This window comes from Bison bison, unplaced genomic scaffold, assembly GCF_000754665.1.
Source record: "Bison bison bison isolate TAMUID 2011002044 unplaced genomic scaffold, Bison_UMD1.0 scf7180017864034, whole genome shotgun sequence".
NCBI lineage: Eukaryota > Metazoa > Chordata > Mammalia > Artiodactyla > Bovidae > Bison > Bison bison.
Genome location: NW_011494606.1, coordinates 3,498,230 through 3,522,097, shown reverse-complemented (window position 1 = coordinate 3,522,097; position 23,868 = coordinate 3,498,230).

Here is a 23,868-nt window from a genome sequence, read left to right as displayed (position 1 = left end):
GGTGGTCATGGTATCCAGGCCTCTGGGAAAAGGGCCAGCAAGGCAGGTGCTCCCTCCCCTCCCCTCAGGTTCCCTGGAAGAATGCGGCCTGCAGGACAACTCCCCTGGTCAGGCTCACCTACTGATTGGCAAGGGGCCCAGCTGTCTCCCCCTTTGTGTGTGTGTGTGTGTGCATTTCTGGGGGGTGCATTTCTGTTTTTCAAGAATTTGGCTTCCTGTGCACTGCAGGGATTTGTTGCAGAATGATGTGAGAACCATGGGTCAGGGAATGCCCTTGCCTCTTCTTCCCAGCCCCTCCTCTCCAAAGGAGGGACCACCCCCTGGAACCAGCATTCTTGAATCCTGAATGGTTGGAGCCTCAAGGCTTTGTTCCCTGCCCCTCTCCAGCTGGACTCCTAAATGCCCTTTCTCAGGCTTCCCACCAGCAGAGTGATGGAGCTCCATGAGGGGACTTGGAATTCTTTATCATTGTCATCATCTTCATCATCTGCCTCCCGCGGTGTCCACTGTTCCAGCTCTCCATCTGTCCATTCAGCAAGTATTCCAACAAGTATCCATTGAAACCCAACATGTATTTACTAAAACTTCTACTCGATGTCAGACACACAGAGAGAGAACTCAGACTCAGACCCTGTGTTCCACGGGCAGCGAGAGGAAGCTGACCTTTGATGGCAGCCAATGCATTGGGAAGTCCCTAGGGCCCCCGGGTCAAAGCACAGGGCACCGGGGAAGCAGGGCAGGGCTCAAGGAGAAGCACGTGTGGACTGGGCCTTGGGGATGGCTGGGATTTGGCCCAGCAGACAGGACATGGGAACTCATGATAACAAGTGCGACCTGAGTATGGGGCCTTGTTGGGACCAGGAATGCAGCTGCCCTGCAGGGGCATATTTGCTGTGTCAAAGGAACCTGGTGGTCCAGTGGTTAAGAATCTGCTGTGCATCATGGGGGACTCAAGTTCAGTCCCTGGTTGGGAACTAAGACCCCACATGCCACGGAGCAGGTAAGCCTGTGCGCTCCCCCACTGCAAGTACTGACCCAAGAGGCCACAGCTAGAGAGCCTGTGAGCCGCAACAAAAGATCCCTCATGATGCAACAACGATCCGGCATGCCACAGCTAAGACCTGAGACACCCAAATAAGTAAACATATATATGTATATGCTGCTAAGTCACTTCAGTCGTGTCTGACTCTGTGCGACCCCACCAGGCTCCCCCGTCCCTGGGATTCTCCAGGCAAGAACACTGGAGTGGGTTGCCCTTTCCTTTTCCAATGCACGAAAGTGAAAAGTGAAAGTGAAGTCGCTCAGTCGTGTCCGACCCTCAGCGACCCCATGGACTGCAGCCTACCAGGCTCCTCTGTCCATAGGATTTTCCAGGCAAGAGTACTGGAGTCGGGTGCCATTGCCTTCTCCAATATCTATATATATACACACACACATATATATAAAGAGAGAGAGAGAACCTGCCCTTGTCCTTGGGTGCTCCCTGTCTAGAGCCCTTGGGGTGGAGGGGAAAGAGGATCTGGTAGACTGGGTCACACCCTGCCATTAGGAGTGATCTTTCTTCTTTTTCCCAGCAGGGTCCATATTATTTTATTTTTGTTGCTTTTTGTTGTTGTTGTTTTTCTTTTTTGGGGGGCCATGCCCCCCAAAAAGACTTATGGGATCTTAGTTCTCCAACCAGGGTTTGAACCCATACCCTTGGCAGTGAAAGTATGGAATCTTAACCACTGGACCACCAGGGAATTCCCACCAGGGTCCACATTTAAGAGGAGGTGAGGCTATGTAAGTACCAGTTCAGGGAGTCAGTTTGTCGTCCATACCAAGCGTCTAGGCAGGAGGTGATGAGAGGCTGAACCAGAGGAGAACCCTGGGGCTGGGCCTTGCCTCCCATGGGTGTCTGCTGAGTTGTCTTTGGTGGAAGGTTTCCTGAGTGGAGGAGGTCACTGGGGTCTCCCTCTTCTCTTTGCTGCTGGCCTCCCAGCTCCTCCCAGTGCCAGGCCTGTTCTCCTGGTCCTTTGCCCCCTTGCTGTGTTTTTCCCCCAGAGCCTCTTTGTGACTTAATCAAAGGCATAAAAGCTACTGATGGCAGACTGCTGTGCTAGCCACCCGGGGTGAGCTGGGGTCAGCCAGCAAGGACATGGGACCGGATTTTCCCCGCACGCCTGTGGATGGGCCTTTGGGGCCTCGTCACTGGCAATGATGGCAGACAGGCTGGAATGGGGCGGGGGAGGGTGAAGAGGTCCCTTTCAGCCTGGAATCCGCATGAGTCATCCAGACTGGCCAGCGAGCCCATCCCCGGGGGGCCCTGGAATTGTGTAACCAGCTTCTCCCCTCCACCCTTAGTTTTCTTGTCGGAAACCTGCCCAGAGACTCAGACGGAGAGAAAAAGGATGTGGTGATAATTCCACATGTTATTCAAAATGAGCTGGGTGAGAATTTATGGAACACCTCTCACAGGGTAGGCATTGAAGACCTGTCAGAAATGGGCCCTGTCCTCAGGGAGTTTGCAGTCTCGAAGCCCTGTGGAGGAGCCTAGGCTCTGCAGGGTGGATAGGGTCTCCGATGCCTCCAGTGATTTAAGAAGCAAGTGATGAGCCAGCCACACCCTGCCCAGAAGTTCTGGGTTTTCCTCCTGACTATAGGGCTGGCTTAGGTCCAGGCACACCCCTTCAACTGCCAATCCTTAACTTGACATCCAAAACCCACTGCCACCTGGCCCCGCCCATCTTCCCAGGCTAGTCTGCAGGCTCCCTTGTTCCAGCAGCAACAGATTCCTTGCCCTTTCCTGGTGGCCCATGAGCTTGTCCCCTGCATCCTCCCTTGTGCTGTTTCCTCTTCCCGAAATGCCAGTGCCTCTCCCTCCCTCGCCCCTGGTTCCACACTCCGAATCTGGAATCTGAGTCAAGGCTCAGGCAGACTCCATGCCAGCTTTTCCTCGACTCCCCTTCATCTCTCCGTTGGGTCAGTCAGGCATTGTTCTGTCTCCCACTCAGTATTGCTGTGGTTGCCTAACCCAGACACGCACTGGACTGTGAGTTCTTTGAAGGCAAAAGTGGAGCTCTGTTTCTTAGCAGGAAGATGAGGCAGAATGGCTTAACTTGGTTTAGGCTCTCAATTCAACTATTTATCATTCTGTGACCTTGGGCAGATGACCTAACAAGTCTAAGCCTCAGTTTTACTGTCTGCAGAATGGGTGCCTGACAAGTATGAAATGTTCCGTGAACATGGCCTCTCATTCTGCTTTGCAGCATCTGTCATCCTTATGCTGAGCCTTGCACAGATAATATGTTCAGAAATTTTTGGATGATCAAAATGAGTGACTGGTGCTCAGAAATAAACTTGAGCATACACCATTAACTACTTTTCTGCAAAGGTGCCAAGAAAACACACCGGGGAAAGAACTGTCTCTTCAGTAAATGGTGTTGGAAAAACCAGATATCCACAGACAAAAGAATGAAATGAGATCCTTATCTTACAGCATACACAAAGGTCATCTCAAAGTGAAGTGAAGACTCAAATGTAAGACATGAAACATAAACCTCCTAGAAGAAACCATAGGGGGAAATCTCCTTGACATTGGCCTTGGCAATGAGTTTTTGGATATGACACCAGAAGCAGAGGCACCAAAAACAAAAATAAACAAGTGGGACTATATCAAACTGAAAAGTTCTACACAGCAAAGGGAACTATCAGCAAAAAGAAAAGGCAACCTGGGGATTGAGAGAACGTGTTTTCAAACTATGTATCCAATAAGGAGCTAATATCCAAAGTCTAAAAGGAACTCATGCAACTCAATAGCATAAAACAGAAACCCAATGAATAACAACAGAAAACAGTTGTTTTCTGAAACAAAGGGGAAACAAAGGGCAGAAACAGAAAACAAAGGGGGAAGGATCTGACCAGACATTTTTCCAAAGAAAACACACAAATGGCCAACAGGCATATGAAAAGGTGCTCACTGTCACTAATCTTTGGGGAAATGCAAATCAAAGCCACAATGAGATACCTCCTCAGACCTGTTAGGATGGCTTTTATTAAAAAAAAATAGCAAAAGGTTGGCGCAGAAGTGGAGAAAAGGAAACCCTGGTACACTGTTGGTGGGAATGTAAATTGGCACAGCCATTATGGAAAACAGTTTGGAGGTTCCTCAAATATTTAAAAGTAGAACTACCATATGATCCAGCTATTCCTCTTCTGGGTATATAGTCGGAATCCTCTTCTGGGTATATAGTCGGAATCCTCTTCAGATTCTCAAAGAGCTGTCTGTACCCCTATGTTCACTGAAGCATTATTTACAATAGGCAAGATATAGAAACAGCCTAAGTGTGAGTTTGATCCCTGGTTGGGGAACTAAGATCCTGCATGGCCAAAAAATAAATAAAAATTTTTAATTAAAAAATTTTTTTTAAAAATCTCTTGCCATTTTTCAACAACATGGATTAAACTGAAGGATATTATGCTCGGTGAAGTAAGTCAGACACAGGAAAAAAAAACTATAATCTCACTTATACGTGGAATCTTAAAAATCTAAATAAATACGTATAAACAAAGCTCAAAATGGTGGTTACCAGGGGCAGGAAGGCAGGGAAGATGGGGAGAGGTTTGTCAAAGGATGCAGAGTTGCGGTTAACAGAATGAATGAGTCTAGAGATCCAATGCACAGCATGGTGACCGTAGTTACTAATACTGCGCTGAATACTGGATGTTTGCTAAGAGTAAGTAGATGTCGGGTGCTGTCACCACACACACACACACACAATGACAACTATGTGAGGAGATGACTGAATTAACTAGCTTGAACACAGTACTCATTTCACTGTGTATATGTATACCAAATCATCATGTTACGTATACCAGATCATCACACCTTAAGTATGTACTATTATTATTAGAGAAAAAAGAAAATAAAAAAATTTTAATCAATGACTTGCCTGAGTCACATCTATTTTGGAACCTTAAGCTGTCCAAATCAGAAGGGACCTTAAGGATCACTTGATTCATGCGATCGCTTTTACTTTTCCTGAAACGAGTACTGAAGGGCACATGGTGTACTGAGGGTCACTTGAAAGACTCACAATTCAAACCTTTGCCCCCAGGGCCCAGTTCAGCATTCTGACTGTTGCTGACATGTTGCCTGGTCCCTTGGGGCTGCTGGGCATGGGCACGACCAAGGGACATCCTGATGGGGAAGTGGACCCTTTGTGAGAATTCAGCATCTTCACACCATTCTGCTCACCTCCATTTCCTCCCTTTTTCCTACAATCAAAATTCCTAGATTTTGATTTCCTACAATCAAACTAGGGAGTTTGGCATGGCATCCAGAGATGGCAGTGAAGTTGCTCAGTCGTGTCCGACTCTTTGAGACCCCGTGGACTGTAGCCTGCCAGGTTCCTCTGTCCATGGAATTCTCTAGGCGACAATGCTGTGGGTAGCCGTTCTCTTCTCCAGGGGATCTTCCCAACCCAGGGATCGAACCCGGGTATCCCACATTGCAGACAGATTCTTTACCATCTGAGCCACCAGGGAAGCCCAAGAATACTGCAGTGGGTAGCCTATCCCTTCTTCAGGGGATTTTCCCAACCCAGGAATCGAACAAGGATCCCCCTGCATTGCAGGGGGATTCTTTACCACTGAGCTACCAGGGAATCCCCCAGAGATGGTAGAGATCCAGCATTTTCCCTAGCTCTGCAGGGAGGCAGGCAGAAACTCTTGCTTGCCATTTTCTTTGGAGAAGATTGTCTGCCAGGCTCCAGGTCTCCTTTTTCGTGCCCTTTCCTTTGGTGTCATGGGTCCTTCTGCTTTTTCCCTCATTCACTACCTCCTACTCTTCCATCCCTGTCTCTCATCCTCCCCAAGCACCCGATGCCTTTAAGTTCTGTTTGTAGACACCTGGCCTCAGACTAGATCCTATATCCATCTTCAGTACCTGAGGCTATGTCTCTCTCAGGCTCCCATCGCTCCAGGAACTGATGCTTTCATTTCAGTTATTGAAATGACTTATCACCTTGCAGAGTATGATACTCTGCTCTCCAGTCGAAGAATTTCAGCCCTTGTGAGGTGGGTTTGGGAGGCCAGCAAGGCCTCAGGCCAGTCAAGAATGTCCGCATTAGAGAAATAGGATGAGAGTGAAAATGGACCTCAGACACCAGCCTTTCCCTTGGCTTCAACTCACAGGGCTGCCAAGTAACATGTTCCATGCCACACCCTGCAAGTGGCCAAGGAAATAACCCGAGAGGGAAAATGAAAGAGGCTCTTTAAAGCTTCTGTTAGCAAAAAAATGTACTGAGCAACTACTAAGCTAAGCCCGCGGTGGTTCTTCAGCCAGAGGGACGGTGCCCAGCCCTGAGACTGGCTGTGGGAACTGGCTGTGACTGTGTGTGCTCACCATGATATTGCCATTCCAGTGCCAATTCATTCTTATAATTATTTTTTTAAATGATACCTTTTTCAGACGATAAAGATGATATGTGTTCATCCTGGACCATTCTTTGTGTTCTTCTGCTTTCCCTTTCTTTTTTTACTATAAGTGTATTTAAATATATCCTACCTTTGACATTTATTATTTTAGTATTATATCAAGAGCATTTCCCCATGGGGTTATCTATACTATATTTCATTGATTATGATATTGCACATTTTGTGATCTCTGAAATTGGGGTATATTTTCATAGATAGCATGTCATAGTTTATCATTACATGTTCTTCTTTCTCAGAAGAACAGAAATTAATGGTCAGCCCCACAATCAATTGAATTAGAGTGATAAAATATGGTATATGCTTCAAAAACATACTTTTTCTGCTTGAAAATGATGGTCTGTCATTTGAACACAGACGTACTCGATGTTATCAGCCTCTTATTGTTGAATAATTAGGTGGGTGCAACTTTCTGCTTTTCAGAAACTTCTGGATATGTGAAGTGTGTCCACCTGACTCGTTGTTTATTCGAGCAGACTCCCTGAGTAGGTGAAATTAGTGCAAGTCTTAGAGGCTCTTGATGCAAATACATGTGCATGTTGACAAGTACCAAAAGTGAACACAAGGGGACTAATCTCTCTCTGAAGGGTTGAGAACAGATTTGGAATTACAAGCCAATGAAGCACAATTCCATTGATTTTTGTTTTAATACGCAACCAAAAGTTGCTTCTGAGTATCCTCCTGTATCAACAAGGATTATTAAGCCATATTTGGTATTTGGAAATCCAAATTAGTACATCCGTAGAGTTTACTGAGGCCTTAAAGTTTACAAGGATGGCTGGTGCCGTTGCCGTTTTTAGCAAAGTTCCTACTGTGTGCCAGAAATCCAGAAATTCTCAGTAAGCATGCTTTACCCTTGGTGTCCTCTTGAGTTGGTGCCACTGTCCAGTTGCTGATGTTTCTACTTAATTGAAAATTGCTGTGAGTTTAACTTTATCATTATTGACTTAGTTTATTGTGGGTTGTTTAGTGAACCAGCCCTGGGTAGTACTTATTCGCATATCTGAAACCTATAATTTTTAATTAACCAGTTCATCATAAAGTATCATCTGGGACTTCCCTGATGGTGCAGTGGATAAGATTCCACCTGCCAGTGCAAGGGATACAGATTCAATCCCTGGTCTGGGAAGACTCCACTTGCCTCAGAGCAGCTAGGTCCATGTGCCACAACCACTGGGCTCACGCTCGAGAGCCTGTGAGCTGCAGCTGCTGAAGCTGGCGTGCCTAGAACCTGTGCTCGGCAACGAGAGAAGCCACTGCAGTGAGAAGCCCGTGCAACACAATGCCCCCACTTGCTTCTACTGGAGAAACCCCAGGCACAGTGATGAAGACCCTACGCAACCAAAAATAAAACAAATATATTTTTTTAAAAAGCGTCATCTGTGGCCCACCTATACAGGAGTCTCTTAGGTGCCTATTCAAATGCAGATTCCTGGGCTCTCATCTAGACCTCCTGGATCAGAATTTCTAGGAGTGGGCCTTAGAATAAGCATCTCTGCTAGTGAGACCCTCTGAACACATCTTTAATGTGTTTGCATGGTGGTTCAAAAGGGAATCTTCCGGATCTTTATGGCTAAGGCAGATATACATATAGTTCCCCAGTTCTGCTTATATAGAGCCAACTGCATGTGGATTTATCCTACTTAAATATCCTGCAAGAGGAAGGGTGCTGTTTCATCACATAAAATTGCGCAAGGCCTTTTTTAGGAAGTAGCGGGTGATTCATCCTGCCTCCCTCTTATCCTCTGTTATCCCCGGTTGTTTCCCACTGATGCTTGGGCATGGGTACGTGCAGGACCTCTGGAGCAGCCAAGATCCAGGAGCCCAAGACCTCAAGGAACACGCTATACCCTGACAGTGGCAATGCCTGAGAGAAACCCACTTAAAAAAGGAACATGGCGACCAAGACAAGGAGGGGTCCTAGGTGGCTCTCCACGGGCCACGGGGAGAAACAGCCAAGTCTCAGAGCCAAGGATGCGGCTGCCCTGGAAAGTGGCTAGGAGGATTTCAGGACAGCCACCCCCACGCCCGGGGCCCTCTGAGGGCAGCCTTCTTCTCCATCCCTGCCCTGTGCGCTGGGGGTGGGGCCGGTTCCAGGGCCCCAGTGGGCCTTTATCCGCTGCCCTCAGCTCTGACTGGAGCACATTGTGTCCTGGCAGCGCCCCTCACAGCCTCTTAGTGACGGGCCTGTTGTCCAAGATGGGCCCGCGGCTGGTCCAGGCCTGTGCCCATGTATTATGCATCAGCCGCTCAGACAAAGCTTCTGTGTGTGGGAGCCGGGTGGGGTGGGGGCTTGGCCCCCCACAGAGTCCTGTTTACCAGGCACTGGATGGCCGGAGGAGGGGATGGTGGGGGTGCTGGGTGCAGGAGGTGAGCTCTGCAGTGGGGCCTCTGAGAGCAGAGAGGTGAGCGTCACGGGTGCCAGGCAGGCCTTCCTAACCAAGGTGGGAGGGGAACGATAGCCCGCTGGAAGTTCAGGGCAGTCAGGGGAACGGTCCCCCTCCCTCCAACTCCCAGGGCTCCCAGGCCTGTTCAGAACTCACTGGTTGGTCATTAAGAGAGGCTCTCTGGCTCACCCTGGCTCCAGCCAGCCAGTAATTCCCTGAGGCACCTGTGATGTGGCCGGGCACCCAAGGGATGGGACTGACATGGACCTTCCTAATCTCAGTGGACAGAAAATCAGTCATTCCCCGTGGATGGGAAGTCTCTTGGGGGTGCAGGGGTGTCTTGCTCTTCTGAAGCCCCTAACCTGAGGACCTGGCAGCCACACAGCAAATGCCTCTGGAATGAGAAAGGGTTTTTTTGAGCCATGATGGGTCCATTCCTGAGTCAGAGGCCATTGTTTCGGAGCAGCAGCAGAGGGAAGATGCATAGCCTTCCTTCCTAGGTGCTCCCGCCTGATGGAACCTGCCTGATGAAAGACAGGCTTCCCCCAGAGGAGGAGGGTGGGGGAGGCTGCCACTTATAGAGCCCGTTCTGCAGACCAGACACATGGCTGGTTGACATGTGGGCTCACTCCCTCCCCCCACCCGGCAGCCCAGGCAGAGAAACCCTTTCCTCCCCTCTGTGCTGGAAAAACCCATCTCTCACTGCCCTGCACCCTGCCTGGAGTGCATCGGGTCCCGCTTCGGATTGGTCAAGCATCCTGCTCTGGTGTAGAACCTATGGGCCAGGGACTGACTCTGGAGCTTGCGCTTTGCTACCAAACAGTATGGTCATGGGCCCCCCATGATTGCTGTTGGGGACATGACTAATCAGAATTCTTTCAAAAGAATATTCATGCCTCTTCTCTACCCCCCGCCCCCCACCCAGTTTCTGATATACATTTTTTAGGGAGAGGAGGGTTCAGAGTCTTGGATGTATGTAGCCTGAAAAAGCTCTGAGTTGTCCTAGTTCCTTCTCAGACAGGCATTTAGCCTTTTTTCCGTGTTATTTATAGGTTTCAAAATTGTATTCTGAGTCCCACAGAAGGAAAGTCTTTGCTGAAGGTCACCAGCCCCCACCAGGGTCTCTTGCTGCCTAGCCCGCTGACCTTTCTGCCATGCCACACTCCCTTAAAAGCCGGCGGCTGCCCTGGATCTTGGATCAAATGCCTGCTGGAAGCCGTGAGCAGTTATGAGAATTTTCCGGGCTGCAGCCCGAGTGATTCTGACAGGCCTTGCGTGCAGGCATTGGCACGTGAATGCTGACACGCACCGGGAGTCCCGCATCACCATCATGCGTGAGAGCCCTGGGGCGCCTGGGCCCAGTGGCCTAAGATCAGAGTCTTCCCTCCTGGGTGCTCGTGGTCTCAGGGGAAAGACACGCAAGGAGTGACTGCATGGTGTGCTGAAGTGCACTAGGTTCTGGAGCGCAGCTCACACAGGCAGGCTAATTCCAATAGCGTGGGTCTGAGAAGGCTTTTGGAATTGGGTGTTTGAAAGGATGGTGTGGAGAAGGCAAGTGTGAGGAAAGAATGCTCTGTGTGTGTGTGTGTGTGTGCACGCGCGCGCTTAGGTGTGTGCATGTGTTTATTCTCAGCAAACCCTGAGATCACAGGTGACGGGCTGGATAAAAATGATGGCTCTTTTGATGGACAAAGAGCTAACGAGGTAAAGAAACAGAATCCAACCCACGAAGGATTTTGAGTGTCTTGCGGGGAGCTTGGACTTTCTTCTCTCAGTGTAGGACACTAAAGGTATTAGAGCAGAAGATGTGATCAGAGGTGTTTTGCTCTTGTTTGGAAGAAATCTCTGAGGATGGAAGAATGGGTTCTGAGGACGAGGGAGGAATGGGAGGAACTCAAGTTTACATGCGTATACCAGGCCCTTAACTTATCTTGTCTCATTTAATTCTCCCAAAAACTGAAAGTGGGGTAGTAGCTGTGGTTCCCAGATGAGGAGCTACAGCTCTGAGGGGTTAAGAAAATGGCCCAGGAATTGTTGGGCCTGAGTTACAGCTTTCCAAAGACACTGGCTCCCTCCGGCTCTCCTGAGGGGACAGGGTGCTGTCCTGGCAAGGTGGCCCGAGGGGACTGGTGGCTGGGGTGGGCCGGGACCCAGAGGCAGTGCGGAGGGAGAGGAGCGTGTCAGCCCCTGCAGACTGTGGGGCTGGGCCTGACACTGCCTCTCAGCCTTGAAAGGGACCTTCTGTGTTTGTCTGAACTTCGTTCTATTTAATTCATCATTTGTCCTCTCTTCATCCTTGGTCTAGGAACCAAGGGACTTGTCTGATCCCAGCTCTGCCCCTAGTCTCCTGTGTGACCTTGAGCAAGTCGCTCACCCTCACTGGGCCTCCATGTTCCCGCCTGTGAAGTGGAGAGCAGTGTATGTATATGTCTGTGACTGTGTGTGTGTGTGTGTGTGTGTGCCTGGAGTATGTGCATGCATGTATGAGTAGAAGCACGTGCTCGTGTGTGTTCTTTCTCAGCAGACTCGATGTGAAGAGCAGGAGCAGGTCAAACCTAGGGCTTTCCTCACTGTGTTCTCTCCCCATGGGGTGGGCACTGCTGCCATCATCACTTCTTGTTACAGAAGATAGAATCCTGTGAGCAGGTCCTAAATAGGCGTGGACTAAGCCACGTTATTCTTTTCCCAACATCCTTGATTTTATTTCATTTCATTTATTTATTTGATTATGTCAGATCCTAGTTAAAGCATGTGGGATCTTTCATTGTGCAGAGACTCTAGTTGTTGCTCATGGGCTCTGCAATGGCACCACAGCACGTGGGATCTTAGTTCCTTGACCAGGGATCGAACCCACATCCCCTGCATTGCAACGTGGATTCTCAACCCTAGGATCACCAGGAAAGTCCCCCAACATCCTCATTTTGAATCCCCACTGGGTAACTGGAATCCTGCTGGCTTGACCCTGTGTCTGAATGGGGCTCTCAGAAGTTGTGGCTGAACTTGGGGTTTATGGTTGAACCTCAGGCACCTGGAATGCCCTAGTGAACGTGTTGTTCTGGATCACTAGATTTTAGTTCATTCTAGTCAGTGTTTACTGAGTGCCTACTATGTGCTGGGCTCTGTGCAAATGGCTGGTGACCCAGAGGTGCACCTGACTTGGTCGCTACCATCCAGGAATCCAAAGACGGTGCCATGGCTTTCAGACTTTTTTTTGGCTGTGACTCCTAGTAAGAAAATCATTTTGTTTTGTGATCAGATTCACACACACACTGGAGAATTCAGTGGCACCCCACTCCAGTACTCTTGCCTGGCAAATCCCATGGACGGAGGAGCCTGGGGGGCTGAAGTCCATGAGGTAGCTAAGAGTCCAACACGACTAAACGACTTCACTTTCACTTTTCACTTTCATGCATTGGAGAAGGAAATGGCAACCCACTCCAGTGTTCTTGCCTGGAGAATCCCAGGGACGGGGGAGCCTGGTGGGCTGCCGTCTATGGGGTCGCATAGAGTCAGACACGACTGAAGCGACTTAGCAGCAGCAGCAGCAGCAGCACACACACACACACACACATTATATATACAAAATCAAATCCAAAGTCATGCCACGCACACTGATATTTTCTTTCTTTTTTTGCCAGTAGCAACCTACCACTTGGGTTTCATAACCTACTAGTGGGAGGTGACCCTCCAGGGTGAGAAATGCACATAATGCACAGACTGTATTGCATTTAAATGATGTGCTGTGGGGAATCAGAACACGGAATGGGTTCTTCTGATTGGGAGAGTCAGGGGAAGCCCCTGGCTCAAGTGGCACTTGAACTGCATCTGGATGAAGGATAGGATTTCAGTCAACAGAGAAAGATGGTCATCCAGACTGAAGCCACAGCCCAAGCTGTGGAGATACGAAAGGGCCCCATGGAAGAGCAAAGAAGAGCTAATGGAATGTGAGCAGCGCCTTTCCAGGGTCATCATGTTCACGTCTCAGAATGTCCCCATGAGACAGAGCTCTTTATGCCTTCACGGTACAGATGAGGAAATTGAGGTTTTGAGAAGTTATGTGTCTTGCCCAGGGTCACATAGCTCCTAGGTGGTAGAGCCAAGATTTGAACTCAGGCAGTTTCACTGAGGTCCAAATATGAGGCTCCTAGAGATTTGACCCTGAAGATACTTTGGTGCTAGTTCATGGTGATGCATGAATGCAGCACTGAAATTTCCAAATTTCATTCTGGAGGTAAGAATAAAACATTATACATTTTTGAGAAAGGGAAGTGATCTGGTCAAAGCTTTATTTGGGGACGGGGGATGTCACAGTGGCATCAGCACAGGAGATGGGCTCAAGGAGAGGCAAGGGCACCTGTCAGGAGAAGGGAGCAGCGTCTTTCTGCCCTGGTCAGCAGCCTCAGAGACCAGCACATCATATTTATCTCCGGGATGCAGTAGAGGGCGTTGCTCGTATATACCATGCTGGTGAGAATGAAAGGAGAATGATTCATGTTTCCCTTTTTACTTTGGCTGCTAGGAAGCTCAGCGCTCGAATCAGTGGCCTTTTATGTATTCCTTTTGCCTTGCCTTAGTTCTCCTACCCTGACTTTCCTATAATCTGATTTTTGTCACCTGCTTAATTTTTCATCCCACTATAATATACATATTTAGGTATAATGCCTTAGAGTAGGAAATGGCAATGGAGTAGGAACTGGCAACGACTAATTGACACGACTGAGTGACTAACACTTTGATGATAATGCCTTAGAAAGTGCATGTGTGAGTGTGTGCTCAGTCATGTCCAACTCTTTGCGTAGCTCACCAGGCTCCTCTGTCCATGGGATTTTCCAGGCAAGAATACTGGAGTAGGTTACCATTTCCTCCTCCAGAGGATCTTCCTGACCCAGACCCAGAGATCAAACCCACATCTCCTGCAGCTCCTGCATTGGCAGTGGGTTCTTTACTACTGTGCTGCCTGGTAAGCCCCCATAATGCCTTAGAGCAAGCTTTAAATAAAATACAAGTAAAGTGCACTGAAGCAACTGGAAAACAGTTTTTCACAAACAAGATTGGGCTCTCCTAGAAAGTGGGAATTACCACCTCCTATGGCTTCTGTCCCAGGACTGGGTGCCAGGTGGGTACGTCACATAGAAGTACACCTTGGACAATTGGAGCTGGAAGAAGCCTGAAGGATCTTTTCTTTGTGTTTTTTTTTTAAATTTTGTTTTTGTAGACCATTTAAAAATTCTTATTGAATTTGTTACCATATTGCTTCTATTTTCTGTGTTTTGGTTTTTTGACCACAAGGCATGTGGGATCTTAGTTCCCCAACCAGGGATCAAACCCACACCCCCTGTATTGGAAGGTGAAGTCTTAACTGCTGAACCACCAGGGAAGTCCCTCTGTTCCCTAAAGAATGGAGGTGGACCATCAGTGGTGTACGAGAGGGTTTCAGTGGGGCCTGAAGGAACGTTGTTTGGTTTAATCCTCACGTATTTATTTCATGTGTATTATAAACAAAAGCAGCTGATGGATCAACCCAGTTTGGTCATGGATAAAATTGCTTAGGATGCGGCTGAATTAGATATTTAAATTTTAGAAAGTCAATTTATAAAAAATTTAAAAATAAATATGGTTCAGGTGACTCGTAGAGATAGTGAAGATGGGTTGACAGGGGTACACAAATTATGAAGTTTGGAAAACAGTGATTCATTTGAACCCCCATCTGACAAGTGACGAAGTCATGGCCCAGAAAGGACCTTGCCTGTGGGTCCTGTGGGATGTATGAAACCACAGGAGTGAAGTGAGTCTTCCTCTTCCAACTTCATCTGGCCCGGCCTCTGGCTTTTGAATCATCTCTGTATTTCCAAAGTCCCTTCTGTCTTTTACTCACCATCCCCTTTTTCCCTGGCTGTATGAAGCAGACATAGCAGGGGTCATTGTTTCTCCTGCTTTGTGGATGAGCAGACTGAGGCCCAGAACGGGATGGGCCTGACCAGGGTTCGAGCACTGCCAGACTGGCCCCTGTGTGTGTCAAGCAGGGTCGGGCGGGGAGCCAGTTTCCGTGATGAAATCCCCCAACAAATGGTAGAAAGTCAGCTGGGTGAAATCAAGGCGGTCTGCGAGCCGGGCTTGATGGGAGCAGCGTGAACAGTACGTCCTGATTCTGCACTGTCCACTTCCCAGAATCTGTCGCTTTCCAAAGGAGCCCCAGATGTTCTCCTCGTCTGCTTGCTAACGGGGCTTGTTACTCGGCTCCATGTGGATGGATGACATCAGCCATGAGTGTTCTCTACTCCATAATGATTGCAACCCCTGCCAGTGCCCTGTGTGGGGACCTTCCTGGCCATGAGTAACGAGACCACAGCGGTGATTGGGCATCTTTGCCATGCCAGGCCCTGAGCTCACAGAGGGACTTGCACATTGAACCAGACGCTGCCCCGACCCCAGGGGACTCACAGTCTGGCCAGGGAGGCAGACACATAAACAACGAGGCAGAGAACACTGCAGCAAGTGCTGGAATGGAGACTGGACCAAGTGTCATAGAGGGAGCGCGGAGGAGGGATTGATCAGAGGGGCTTAGCTGGGCAGGAGACTGGGTTTTGCCAGGAGGAGAGGAGAAGGCATTTCTGATAAGATGCCAGGCCTGAGCAGAGGCCCAGAGTTGCCGAGGGAGTGTCCGGTTTTGCTGGGTTATATGTTTGAGGGAGGCAGGAGCAGAGATGAATTACAGAGGTGGGTTGGAACCATTCACAAGCTGTGTTGCTCATGCCCCAGCAGGAGTCCACTGCTGATGGGGGTTCCACATGTGAGTCCACCATTGACTGGGGTTCCACACGTGAGCCTGGAGACCAGCGCACATGAACTTGAGATGAGACTGTACCTTTGGCCGCACCACCCGCCTTTCCCAGTGGGCGGGTTGCTGCTCAGTTGACTCTGCCATCAAGGCTGGGATGTCAGCTGGGCTGGAAGCAGCCTGGTGAGAACCGGTTGAGTTCACTTTAGTTTGGTTGCTGATCTGGGTTAGGAAGGCAGGGTGGCTCAAGAGGACAGGCTTTTGAGCAAGACAGCTCCCACCAACCCATGTGACCTCTAGGATGGGGATGTGGAGCCCTTCCTCTTAGGAGTGAGAATTGAATGAGACCAAGTCTGAGGAGCACCTAGCCGAAGCCTGGTTTTGAGTGAGCATTCAATACGTCGGCTGCTGTCGTCATCAGTATGATGGTGACAACTGCTCAGTGAGTGGCTGGGTGTGTAAAGTGGGGTGTGTGTGGACGTGAGCATAGCTTGAGGCCGTCTGTCTGAGTGGAGTCTGTAACCACAGTGGATGCCAGGGCTGGTTTTACATTCACTGAAGTGTGAATTGACAAGAGAAGGCAGTTGGTGGCTGAAGGATATGGATGGGATGTGTAAGTGTAAGTTAGAAAGGACTCATGAGATGTCACCCACATGATGTGTGGGTCCCATATCTGACACCCGAGTCAAGTGACCTTCCAGTTTCTTTAATTGCCTCCAGTGATGGGGAACTCAGCACTTCCAAACAGGACCTGTTCTGTCCTTGGACATCACTGACTACTCATTAGAAACAAAAGCAGCTCACCCATGTAGAGTGCCTTGAGTCACAAGAAACATCCCCAGGCTTCATTCACTCGCTCATTCATTCATTCATATTTGCTAAGGCAGTGGCACCCCACTCCAGTACTCTTGCCTGGAAAATCCCATGGATGGAAGAGCCTGATAGGCTGCAGTCCATGGGGTCGCTGAGGGTCGGACATGACTGAGCAACTTCACTTTCACTTTTCACTTTCATGCATTGGAGAAGGAAATGGCAACCCACTCCAGTGTTCTTTCCTGGAGAATCCCAGGGATGGGGGAGCCTGATGGGCTGCCGTCTATGGGGTCGCACAGAATCGGACATGACTGAAGCGACTTAGCAGCAGCAACCACCTAAAATTACCAGGGGTTCAGTCAGTAAGCTGTATCTGACTCTTGCAAATACTAACACCAGGCACTGTTCTAAATCCTAGGGATGCACTGGAGGAGAAAGCAAACTCAGGCTCTGTCTTCATGGAATTTACAGTTTTACCTTATCTCACAATACTCCTCTGAGGTTGGCAGGGCAGGGATTAGAATTAATCCCATTTTGCAAACTGGAAAACTGAGGATGGTGGTGGTGGTGGTGACAGCTGAAATTATAGAGGCCTAGAATGTGTGAGGTGCTTTGTATATTTTATTGAATCTAGTCTTCACATCAACTCTGTAAGGTAAGCACCATAAATATCATCCCCATTTTACAAATGAGAAAGCTGAGGTTGAGAATTGAGGTTGCTTGCTTAGGGTCATGCAGCAAGGATATGGCTCAGTCCTTTTCACCTTCACTCTGTGCCTCTAGAAGTGAGGTCCTGAGACTTGCCAGAGTGGCAGGGTTGGGGCAAGAACTGAGCAGCTGGACTGAGACCTTGGGCCCCTGGCAGCACTGTTGAGAGGCCACATGGGAATCCAGGCAGTATCTGCCGTGTATGGGCTGCCAGTAGTAACCTCCAGCCTCTCCTGCCCACAGCTGTGTTTATCCCGCCTCCTCAGTGCCACCCTGTCACCTCCTACAGCCACAGAAGTGGGTGAGTCCATCTTGGACACTGTCCAGGAGTGATCATGGGCATCCTGGTGGGAGAGGCCAAGGGCAGCCCTCAGCTTCCTTTGCTCTGGAGATCCTGATGGCTTCTCCATCCAGGCACCCGGGCACCTAAGGATCCCTGGAGCAGCAGACAAGGCAGGCAGCAGTGGGCATGATCACTGCGTGCTTGGGTCACAACTCCTGGGTAATCCCAGTTTGCACCACTTGCCTGGAATGAGATCGGAGGCTGACGCCCTGAGCAGCCCACCCTCTCATTGCCATCGCCATGGTCTCAGCTGCTGCTCTGAACCTGGGCACTGGGAATGCAAACAGGGATATTGACAGCTGGATTGAGAGGAAACCCTTCTGATTCCTCCCTCTTTGCCCAACCCTTCTGGGTTCATCCTCCAGTGGGAAGGAGGATTGTGAGCCTTAGGGACAGGATGAAGTGGACTCAAAGCATTAGGGTCACAGGGTCTTCTCTTGCCCCATCTGGGCAAGCGACTTAACCTCTCTCTCTGTTTTCTCCTCCAAAAAATGGGGATAAATCAAGCAAGCCAGCTGCCCGACTTAGACAGGGTCATCCGTGGCAAGGTGCTCTGTAAGCTGGAAGCACCCTGCTGAGGCTAGCTTTCAGACCCAACAGTGACCACAATTACTAACAAACATATTAATGATGATGCTCAGAGCATCCATGTCTTTGAAAGACACCATTCACTATTTTGTCCAACCTGGAACTCATATCGGGAACTACTGTCTATAGGACCTAAAGCCAATATATGATATATCTCAAATATTATACATTGGATTCACCTGAGGGGCTTTCTAAACATCAGACCAGCAGGTTCCTGAGCTCTGACTTCAGAGATTCTAATACAGTGGCTCTTAGGTGGGGCTGAGAGTCTCTGTTTTTAGCTCCATTGCTAGTGGCTGAAGGTCTCACCCGTCCGGAGCAGGGATGTTACAGGACAAGTGGCAGCGTTCCCAGGGACCCTTTCTCTTGGCTGCACTAAGGCTCCAGACAGCGGGTGTACAGAGCACATCACTGCATGGGCAAAGGGGCCCAGGTCTGCTCGGTCCACCAAACAGGGTTTAGGGATCTCTCAACTGCAAGCTTTCTTTTATACAACTTTCTGCATTGAGGCCAGGACAAAAATTTCTTTCAGTAACTTGTTTTTAAGGCCAGGCTTCTAATTCTAAGACCCAGAAATTCTATTCCTAGGTACTGACTCCAAACGTTTGTCCACACAAAGAATGGTATATGCACGTTCCCAACAGCTTTATTTGCAACAGCCTCAAATGAGAAACAACCTACTGTCTGCAGCACCAGGTGGATGGATGTTGCCCCCACACTGGGGCTCTGCCCGGCAGTAGAAAGGAGCAACCTAATCCACGCAGCAACAGGGGAGAATCTCTAAAGAACTTGATGTTGCATGGAAAAAAGCCAAATATCAATGTAGATACTCTATTCCATCTATGTGAAATTCTAGAAAAGGCAAAGCTAGTCCATTAGTAGCAAAAGTCAGAACGGTGGTTGCCGCGGGTCAGAACAGCAGGTGGAGCGGGGCCTGACTGCAAACGTACCTATCAGGGGACTCTTTGGGATGGTGGACTTGTTCAGTTTCTTATTTGTGGGGAGTACTCATCAAACTATGCTTAAAAGGGATGCATTGTATTGTCTATGCATGATATCGAAATAAAGTTGATTCAAAAGGAAAAAAAAGAAGGCCAGGTTTGTTGAGGTATAATTTACATGCAGTAAGAGTCGTCTTGTCTAGTGTACAGTTCTGTGTTTCTGCAGCTGCATGTAGTATGTAACCACTGCCATGATCATGACAAGGCGTGTTGCTGTCACACACACCCCCAAAGTTCCCTTCTGCCCCTTTGCAGTCAACTTCTCCCAGTGCCAGGCCTTGCCACTCATCTGTTTCCTGTCTTTATAACTTTGTCTTTTCCAGAATATGATACACCTGCATACCTTGGAGATACTGCTGTTCTAGGCCACTGTAATAAAACAAATATCACAATCAAGCAAGTCACAAAAATTTGGAGGTGCTTACAAAAATTGTGTCTATACTATAATGTAGCCTATATGCACTTAATACTGTGTAATTGCATTATGTCTAAAAAAAAATGTGCATGCATGCTAAGTCACTTTAGTCATGTCCGACTCTTTGTGTACATACCTTGATTGAAAAATTCAGAGACTTCTCTGATGGTCCAGTGATTAAGAATCCACCTGCCATGCAGGGGACACAGGTTCGATCCCTGGTCTGGTAAGATCCCACATACCTCGGGACAACTAAGCCCATGCACCGCGGCTACTGAGGCCCTCACTCGTGCCTTAGAGCCTGTGCTCCACATCAAGGGAAGCCACCCCAATGAGAAGCCCTCAGACTGAAACTGGAGAGTGGCCCCTGCTCAATGCAACTAGAGGAAGCCCATGCACAGCACAGCCAAAAATAAAAAATAGTTAATGTTTCTAAAAAAGAAATATATAAAACAAAAACTTTGCAATAGTAACATCAAAGATTACTGGTTGCAGATCACCAAATATAATAATAATGAAAAATTTGAAATACTGTGAGAATTACCAAAACAGGACACAGAAACACGAAGTAAGCAAAGTCTGTTGGAAAACTGGTCCCAACAGACTTGCTGGCTGCAGGGTTGCCACAGACCTTCAATTTGTAAAAACTGCAGCATCTGTGAAAGGCAGTAAAACGAGGTCTGCCTGTAAATGGAGTCACTCTGGTAGCCTGTGCCTGGCTTGTTTCACACCTTCATCCTGGCTTCGGTGTGTCAGTAGCTTGCTCCTTTTTATTGCTAAGTAGTCGTTGGAAGGAATGATACTAAAGCTGAAACTCCAATACTTTGGCCACCTCATGTGAAGAATTGACTCACTGGAAAAGACCTTGATGCTGGAAGGGATTGGGGGCAGGAGGAGAAGGGGACGACAGAGGATGAGATGGCTGGATGGCATCACCGACTCGATGGACGTGAGTCTGAGTGAACTCGGGGAGTTGGTGATGGACAGGGAGGCCTGGCGTGCTGCGATTCATGGGGTCGCAAAGAGTCGGACACGACTGAGCGACTGAACTGAACTGAACTGAACTGAGTTGTCCATAGTATGGAGGTGCCACAGTGTATCCTCCTTTTTGTTGTTCAGTCACTAAGCTGTGTCCGACTCTTTGCAGCCCCGTGGACGGCAGCATGCTAGGCTTCCCTGTCCTTCACTATCTCCTGGAGTTTGCTTCAACTCATGTCCATCGAGTCGGTGATGCCATCTAACCATCTCCTCTTCTGTCACCCACTTCTCCCCCTGCCTTCAATATTTCCCAGCATCAGGATCTTTTCCAATGAGTCACTTCTTCGCATCAGTTGGCCAAAGTATTGGAACTTTAACTTAAGCATCCATCTTTCCAATGAATATTCAGGGTTGATTTCCTTTAGGATGGACTGGTTTGATCTCCTTGCAGTCCAAGGTCCCAAGGATCCTCCTGGGGTAATTTAATTATCCCCAGCTGTCGTCCAGAAATCCTGTCTAGCAAGAAATGCTGTTTCTTTGATTCACATATACATCTTTCTGAACTGGCTGCTTCAAAAGTCAAAGTAGTTCATTCTTCTGCAATATTTTTGTAATTACCTCCAGCATGCCTCTTCCAGGGCTCAGAGTTCAAGTGTCTACAAGATGCAGACAAGAACCATGATTAGGGAGGTGACTTGAGCAGGACTGGACAACCCACTTACTTCCTGAAGAGGCAGCGATGTAAATATGGGCCTAGAGGGGACACATCTTCTGATTTCTGGTGTTTCAAAAAAAATCAAGAAATCTGAATCTTTATGAGAAATATCCTGATTTTTTAAATGTTGGCAGCCAATTCAGAACATTTGATTTATGGCACTGGCCCTCGAGCCCCACATCTGCGGGCCAGATTGAGTCTGTGGATCTTGTCTTGCGGACCGTAGCTAGTGCTGTGCCAAGTGCTAGGGATGCAGAGAGGAAGGACTCTTGCCCTGAGGTCCTATACTAGTGGGAGAAACCAGAGTTGTAGACCCACAAGCGTAGACACAGCACACTGGGGTAAGGGCTCCATGAGCCATGTGAAAAGGTGTTTCGAGAAGACAATAGTGTACCTAGTCCCTGAGACTATGTGAAAGGCTCCCCAGATGAGGTGACCTTGAATGAGTAAGAGTTTGCCACCAGGAGGGACAGGCCATTGGAAGGATCAGCATGGGTGGGGAGGTGTGGCATGGAAGAGGCTGGACCCTGCAAAGCGTGGCAGGTCAGCGGGTCTGGGCAGGTGCTTCGTGCACAGGGGTTGATTCACAATCCATTCTTTTCATGGACTTGACCCTTAGATGCTATATTTTCAAACCAGGAAGTTGGCACTGCCCCTGGATTGTTTTATTCTTAGAGCACACTCTATCAAAGGCTTCGGTGGCCATTGTCCTGGAAGTCTGGCTGCACCCTTTGGAGGACAAACTGTGGCCTCATTTCTGGCAGCTCAGCCCTTCCCCTGGGAGGTCCAGGGCTCTGGAGCCCTCTGCCCAATATGCTCGGCAGATCAAAGGAACACAAGGGCCCCTACAAGTGATACCATCAAAGCCAGTTCCTAGGAAGGATGAAGACCGAATGGCACAAACATGTAAATAATGGAAAAATAGCACCAATCCCTAGGGGGTTTTGAATTATGTCATTATGCCTTAAGGATGGAGAGAAAGTGAAACAAGCTCTTGAGACTACTCCAGATTCTTTCCATCCCAAAGCCTTCTGTGGCTGCATGCAGGGGAGCCTGGTGCCATGACGAGGTTGAGTTTTGCTCTTTCACCTCTCCTGGGCCCTCTGGGGAGGAGTGATATGGACAGAAAGAAAACAGCAGCCTGGATGATAACAGATGCAGGACTGCCAGCTTTTGAGTGAGGGGACGAGATAGCAGAATTGAGCTGGGGTCCCCCTGGCAATCAGTACTTTTAGAGCAGTGGCTTTTAGATGTCACTGAGTGGGGCTCTTAAAAATGCAGATGCCCAGACTCCCTCATCAACCTTCTGTCTCCTTGGCTGGGATGGCCCAGGCATCAGTACTTATGAAAAGAGACCTTCCCAGGTGAATTTAAGGTGCTGCAAGAGCTGAGAACTACTGCTTTAGAAATAGTGGCCTGGAGGTATGACCAGAGGCTGGGGCCATAGCCCTAGCCCCTCAGCTGCCAGTCTTGCTGGGGAAGTTACAGATCAGCTAAGAGGACCGAATCACTGAGCCCCTTAGCAATTACAGATGAGAGCCATGAGGGCTCTGAATATCGGCCCTGGAACCAGACTCCTGGGTCCAACCTCCAGTCCCATCATGCAGACTGTGAGACCTTCAGTTCAGTTCATTTCAGTCACTCCGTTGTGTCCGACTCTTTGCGACCCCATGGACTGCAGCACACCAGGCCTCCCTGTCCATCACCAACTCCCAGAGCTTATTCAAACTCATGTCCATTGAGTCAATGATGTTATCTAACCATCTCATCCTCTGTCATCCCCTTTTCCTTTTGCCTTCAATCTTTCCCAGCATCAGGGTCTTTTCAAATGAGTTAGTTCTTTGCATCAGGTGGCCAAAGTATTGACATTTCAGCTTCAGCATCAGTCCTTCCAATGAATATTCAGGACTGATTTCCTTTAGGATCCACTGGTTGGATCTCCTTGCAGGCCAAGGGACTCTCAAGAGTCTTCTCCAACACTACAGTTCAGAGCATCAATTCTTTGGCTCTCAACTGGCGTCAGTCCAACTCTCACATCCATACATGACTTCTGGAAAAAACCATAGCTTTTAACTAGACAGACCTTTGTTGGCAAAGTAATATCTCTGCTTTTTAATAACCTGTCTAGGTTGGTCATAACTTTTCTTCCAAGGAGCAAGCATCTTTTAATGCCTGCTTAGCAAGCTACTTACCTTCTCTCTGCCTCCATCCCTGCATCTGCACAATGGGTACAATAATGTCAGCCTAAGAAAGATAATCGGGACTTAGCTAATACACGTAAATTGCTTCTAACAGTGCCTGAATGTTATTTGTTCCATTGCTTATTATTAATTTTTATTTTTGCTTGCTTATTTGTTTTGCTTTCATTTTGTGAATTCATTAATATTTTTGTTCTGTGTGGGTTTCATAAGGGAGATTTGGAGATGACTAAGGCACCATTCTAATCCTCAGGAAATTTAGAGGCAAGATCTGAACATAGGAAAAGCAATGCATCAGGGTGGGGCACCTTACTCTATGTGCCTGGAATCCCTGTGAAGGGACCCAAAGTGTGGAAGGATCCTAGCAAGGAAGAGCAAGTTGGTGGAGAGGGCACTGGAGCTGTGTGGCAGAGGTGGGACTGGTGGGACCCCAGGACACAGAGAGAAGAGGACAGGAGTCCCCTTGGGCC